The 5,787-nt window shown below is 61.3% G+C and overlaps 1 long non-coding RNA gene across 1 annotated transcript; it reads left to right on the top strand.

The window, feature by feature from the left end:
- Window positions 1–1,157: 1,157 nt before the first annotated feature.
- Window positions 1,158–2,034, top strand: LOC142821377 (uncharacterized). Its single transcript, XR_012898156.1, has 3 exons — window positions 1,158–1,267; window positions 1,488–1,622; window positions 1,716–2,034. It is a non-coding gene; the product is annotated as an uncharacterized LOC142821377 (long non-coding RNA).
- The last annotated feature ends 3,753 nt before the right edge of the window (window positions 2,035–5,787 follow it).

The raw sequence follows: 5,787 nt of genomic DNA, 5'->3' as shown, positions 1-5,787 counted from the left end.
CCTTTCTCACTGGAGCTCCCCAGGCCTGGTCTGGGGGAGTTGGCAAAGGAGAGGGCCATGCGGGCCTCCCCTGCTGGTGCTCCCTGGTCCTGACCCAGGAGTGGGGGGAAAGAGGGCTCAAGCACACCTCCCCCATCAGCACTCCCAGGCTCAGCCTGGGGGGGGGGGGAGCACACAGGATGACTAGCTGTGGCTAGATGCTGCAACCCAGAGCTGCTGATGAAGGGGCCGCCCATGGGTGCTGCAGGCCATGGCGGCGATGCCTGGCCAGGTGGTGCTGGGGGCGGGGAGGCACAGCTCTAGGACAGGTGGTCTTTCTCTCACCCTCCAGCACTGGGACCAAGGGCTGGGGGAGGGGCGTGGGGAAGAGGGGCCACTTACCTGGGCTAGTGGCAGGCAAAATGGTGAGCTCTGCCCCCAGCTGGCCTCTCCCTGACACTGCAGGATTTGTCCCCTGCACTCACTGCCCCCAGTGGTGACTGTGGGTGTGGCATCCCTCCTCTCTCTGCTCCCTCCCTTTCCATCTTTTGGAAAACAATCAAATTCCAGGCATGTCCCATTTTCCTGGCACAACCAAACCCTGACATTAGACGAAGAGGAAGCTGCCTACCGAAACGGAACCCAGATTCCAATTTTGTTTCGTATCACAATGGAATCAGTGCAGAAATGAGAGATGTTGCCTCTTCAATTTACTCATCTCATTTGACAGAGACGCAAAATCCCAGGCAGCCGCAAGGGACAGACTCCACCAGCCAGTAGAATAGAGGGTGTTTGTTGCTTCTCCAGGATACAGCACAGCACAGATGTAATCTGGTTACAGGGCAGGCCTAGGATGCCTCAGCCCCCCTTGAGATGGGGGAGACTGGGCCCCTAAATTCCATCCCCTTTCCCTAGGCTGTCTCCTCCATGCTCCCAGACAGAAACTAAACTCTCTTTCAGCCCTGCCCCCCAGCCAGGGGCCACATTCCACCTTCCTTTGTTTCTCTCCCTGGGGGGGGGGGGGGGGTAGGTGGTCGGACAAGTTGAAAGACCCTTGCCTAGTGACTCATCCCCTGTCCTGCTGGGTCGTGCTACAGCCAGCAGCCAGTGGGGGTCACCCACAGCCCTAGCATAGAAACCAGCAAGATACCAACACTACATCACAGGTGCTGACCCTTCTTCCCAGGCGGCTGCATGGGGAGCAAGAGGGCGCGCTCCCACTGAAGGCTGCTGGCTCCGCTGACCCGCCCCTTGCCTTGGACTGCCACAGACAGCCCGGCGTGGGACGGTAAGGCTCGCTGGAATGCCGCCCCTGGCCATGTGCCGCCTCAAGCACTTGCTTGTTTTGCTGTTGAGTAGAGCCGGCCCTGGTCTCGGTCTGTCTCTCAGTCCCAACAGACAAGTCACAGCACTAAGGAAGGAGCAGGCTTCTCTCATAAGGAAGGGGCTATGCAAATCGAGGGGACAGATTCTAATTTATACCCGCCTCTCTCTGACTCTCTGTCCAGGCTGCATCCAGACAGAGAATTCGCAGCCCCTGGGTCTCTGAAGTGACCAGACTCTTCCCTGAGAACTTCCCCCTCCAGCACCAGGGACAATGGGATTTTGGCTCCGTTTGGTTTTCCTTCTCGCAGCTTTAGAAGGTATCGCTCATCCCGATTTCATTGCAGAGAAAGGGGAGGAGGGCGTCGTATTCTTGCTGTTAAAATAATTTATAAACGTGACCTTGTTTCTAGGGGCCCGGTCCCAGGAGCTGGTGGAGTCCGGAGGGGATGTGAAGAAGCCCGGAGACTCTCTGCGCCTCTCCTGCAAAGCCTCCGGCTTCACCTTCAGCAGCTACTACATGCACTGGGTCCGGCAGGCTCCCGGGAAGGGGCTCGAGTGGGTGGCTGAGATTAGAGCCGATGCATCTGCCCAGTGGTATTCCCCGGCTGTTGAAGGCCGATTCACCATCTCCAGGGACAATCCCAACAACCTGCTGCACCTGCAAATGACCGGCCTGAAGCCCGAGGACACCGCCCGCTATTACTGCGCGAGACACACAGCGACACGAACCCTGCGGCTGCTGGTACACAAACCAGAGCTGCGGAACTTCCCGCGTCTGCCGCACGGGGGCAGCAGAGACACGCGCAGAACAGCTCTGCTTGGTGCGCATGAGAGCGAAGGCCGGTCAGGATGGAACGTTCTGACGTCACGGATTAACTCCTTCGTGTCCTGAATACTTCTCCTAGCTCGTTCAGTTTTTCAGGGAGCTAAATATCTGTCCTAGGTGCCGAGCGCCAGGCAAACAATTCACCGTTGAGCGCCCATTGCTAGTCTGCGGGGAGGTGGGGGAGCAAGATAAAGAGAAACACGAGCTGTGACAGCAATAAGAGAGCGCACAGAGCTACTCCCCGAATCCGGAGCACAGCTGGATTCCTCCTCCTTTTGTGCCTGAGGATGGCATGTCCCCTGTGAGCCAGAGCCGCCTCCGCCAGCCCCTTTTTACTCTCTCTGGGCGTGCAACACGCATCCGGCTCCCTGCCTCAAGGCTTCCTCTTTAACACCAACCCCTGCTTCCAGAGCCTCGGTCTCTCCCCAGACACAGACCTGCCCGGCCCTGTCCGCTGGGGGTTTTCCTCATGAACGAACACGAGAATGAAATTGCCGCTGCTTTTCCTTCACCTTCTCGCCTCCTCCCCCCCACTCCCGCTGTGAGTGTCTGTGGGGCAGTGCGGGCATTAGGGACCAACACAAACAGACACGCCCACACACAAGCTAATACCTTCCTCTGTTTCCCTTTCTCCGGGTGCCCTCTCCTAGGTGCGGCTGGTGCAGTCCAGCCTGGGCGCAGTGAAGCCCTGAGAGACCCTCACCCTGAGCTGCGCTGTCTCTGGGGTCTCTCTGCCAGCACATAAGTCTGGGACTGGATCCAGCACCGGGTCAGGAAAGGGCTGGACTGGGTGAGGTTTCCCAATCCCTACAGTAGCTGGAAAGCGCGCTTCGTCCTGTCTCTCCAGGGCTGAATCATCTCTGCAGACCCCGCTAAGAACCTGGTTTCGCTTCTGCTCCGCTCGCTGACAGCTGCGGACACAGTCACCGGGATAGCCCCAGTGTCTGCTCCGCACAGCCCCGCAGTGACAGAGTGTGACGGCGCGTTGCGGGTTCCCCGTCTCCTGCACCCCGAAATGGCACAAACAGACTGCACCAGCCGGTGGAATAGAGGAAGTTTATTGCCTCTCCAGGATACAGCACAGCACAGATGTAGTCTGGTCCCAGAGCTGGGCTAGGATGCCTCAGGCCCCCTTGAGATGGGGGAGACTGGGCCCCTAAACTCCAGCCCCTTCCCCTAGGCTCCATGCCCTCCGACAGCCAGCAACCAACTCCCTAACCTCCAGCCCTGCCCCCCAGCCAGGGCAGCATCCACCTTCCTTTGTTCCTCTCCATGGGGGGTGTCTGGCCACTGGTTCAACAAGTTTGGCATTACCTCTGCCTAGTGAGGTTTTCCCTGCTGGGTCTTGCTCCAGACAGCAGGGGTCACCACAGCCCAGCAAGTACCCCCACTACGTCACAGTTCTCCCCCCTCCGAGAGCGAACTGAGCAGGGTCACTCCGCTCGTGACCTAGGGAAGTTCGGGTCCTCTGCGTGGGAACCCGCCCCGGGGACATGGGTGCTCCCCTTGACTCAGGCCGGCCGTGGCAAGGCCCCACATGAGCTGGCTTCCCTCTGTCCACTCGCCGCCCCGCTCCAGGGCGACTGGCGCAGGCCTGTCCTCGGGGGTCACACCCACCCTTCCGCTGGCCTTGATCTCTGGCCAGGGTCTCTCGGGCCGGGGCCATGAGCCCAGTGAGCCTTCTCTGGACAGCCAGGGCGGCTTCCACCCCCGAAGCTCCATCCAGGGAGGTCTTCCCCTCCCATAACTCTCTCAGCAAGCCCAGAGGGTCTATCTGGGGTAGAGACCCCCAAGCCGCTTTCCTCCTGTCTTGGGCCTTCCCGCCCCTCTGGCAGGAGTCACAGGACCGGCAGTACCGCTGCACGGCTGTAAAGATTCCCGGCCAATAGAAGTGCTGGAGCAGCTTCAGCCGGGTGCTCCGGATCCCCCGGTGGCCCCCAACGGGGACATCGTGGGCCAAATACAGCAGCTTGAGGCGATACTTTCGGGGGACGACCAGCTGCCGCTGGACCCCCCATGCCCTCGCCTTCCTGGGGGGAAGCCATTCACGGAACAGGAGTCCACGCCCCCGCAGGAATCTCTCCTGGCCACCTCTCCCCCGGGGCTGAGCTGCACGGAGGCCAGCCTGGTCCCTCAGCCTCTGCAAGGAGGGGTCCGCCTGCACCTCAGCCTGGAATTCAGCTGCTGAGGCAGGGATCGGGACCTGTTCCCCACCTTTGCCTAGGTCCGGAGTCCCAGCATGGCTGGACCCCGTGTCCACTGGGATGGGACCCTGAGGACGCTGCCCGGAGTCCTTCCCTGGACCCAGGTTGTCAGCCCCCCGCTGGCTCTGGCTCCGGGTAGTGACTAGAGCCCGCTGGGATTCATGGGGCCACTCCTCTAGGTCATTCCCCATCAGCACCTCGGTGGGCAAGTGCGGGTGCACCCCCACTTCCTTGAGGCCTTCCTTCGCCCCCCATTTCAGATGCACGCTGGCTACGGGTACCTTAAAGGGGGTGCCGCCTATGCCCCTCAGTGTCAGCTGAGTGTCGGGTAGCATACGGTCTGAGCCCACTATGTCGGGCCGGGCCAGCGTCACCTCCGCCCCCGTGTCCCAGAAACCCGTAACCTTCCTACCATCCACCTCCAGGGGTACGAGGCAGTCCCTCCGTAGGGGCCGCCCCGCCCCCACCCGGTGCACGGATAAATCTGTCTCCTGAGGGTCAGACCTCCCAGGGGAGGTGCACTGAGCATCCTTCCCCCCTCCCCGAGCGGAGGTTTGCCGGCCAGCCCCTGCCACTGGGGCAGCCTGCCCTTCCTCCCGCCCCAGCCAGTTAACCCTGGAACGTCCCAGGTCATGGGACCTGTTCTTGCGCCTGGTGCATTGAGCCCTCTTGTGGCCTCGTTGCCCACAGCGATGGCAAGTTAGGTTCTGTGGGCCCATTCGGGTCGGCTCTGTCCGGGCCCTGGCTGGTTTTCTGGGGTATCGATGACTGGTCCTGGTCCCTGGGGCTCGCCTCGGAGGTGTCTCTCTCCGTTGCTCCGCCGAGAACCGGTCTCTGCGCGATTCTCTTTCTCTCCGGGACTCCCGTTCACCCCCGGACCGGCTCTCCGTGAACTCATCCGCCAGTCTCCCGGCCTCCTGGGGGTTCTCTGGTCTCCGGTCCTTGAGCCACAGCCTCAGTTTGGGTGGGCACGCTTCATAGAACTGCTCCATCATGACCAGCTTGAGCAGCTCCTCTGCGGTCTGGGCTCCGACTCCAGACACCCACTTGCGGCAGTATTGCGCCAGGCGGGAGGCCAGATCCACATAGGTCTCCCGTGGCCCTTTCTGTACCCCCCGGAACTTCTTCCTGTACATCTTGGGGGTCAGCCCGAACTTGTGCAGCAGGGCCTCCTTGACTCGGTTGTAATCCCCTGGCTGTAGGTCCTCCAGCTGACTGAGCACTCCGGCCGCCTCCTGGTTCAGTGCGGGGATGAGCTCCTGCAGCCAGTCAGCTGGGGGAACCCGTTGCAGTCCACAGGCCCTCTCAAAGGAGCTGAGGAACCCGTCTATGTCGCCCATGTCCTTCAATTGGGCCACCACGAGCCTCTCCAAGCGTCTGGCAGTCCTGGGACCCTGTGGCCCATCCACTCTTGGCACAGCTGGTGCCCCGCCGGTTCTCCGCTCTGCCATG

Source organism: Pelodiscus sinensis, chromosome 30 (assembly GCF_049634645.1).
Source record: "Pelodiscus sinensis isolate JC-2024 chromosome 30, ASM4963464v1, whole genome shotgun sequence".
Taxonomy (NCBI): domain Eukaryota; kingdom Metazoa; phylum Chordata; order Testudines; family Trionychidae; genus Pelodiscus; species Pelodiscus sinensis.
Note: the sequence above shows the minus strand (reverse complement) of the source record. Positions and strands in the feature narration are given on the sequence as shown.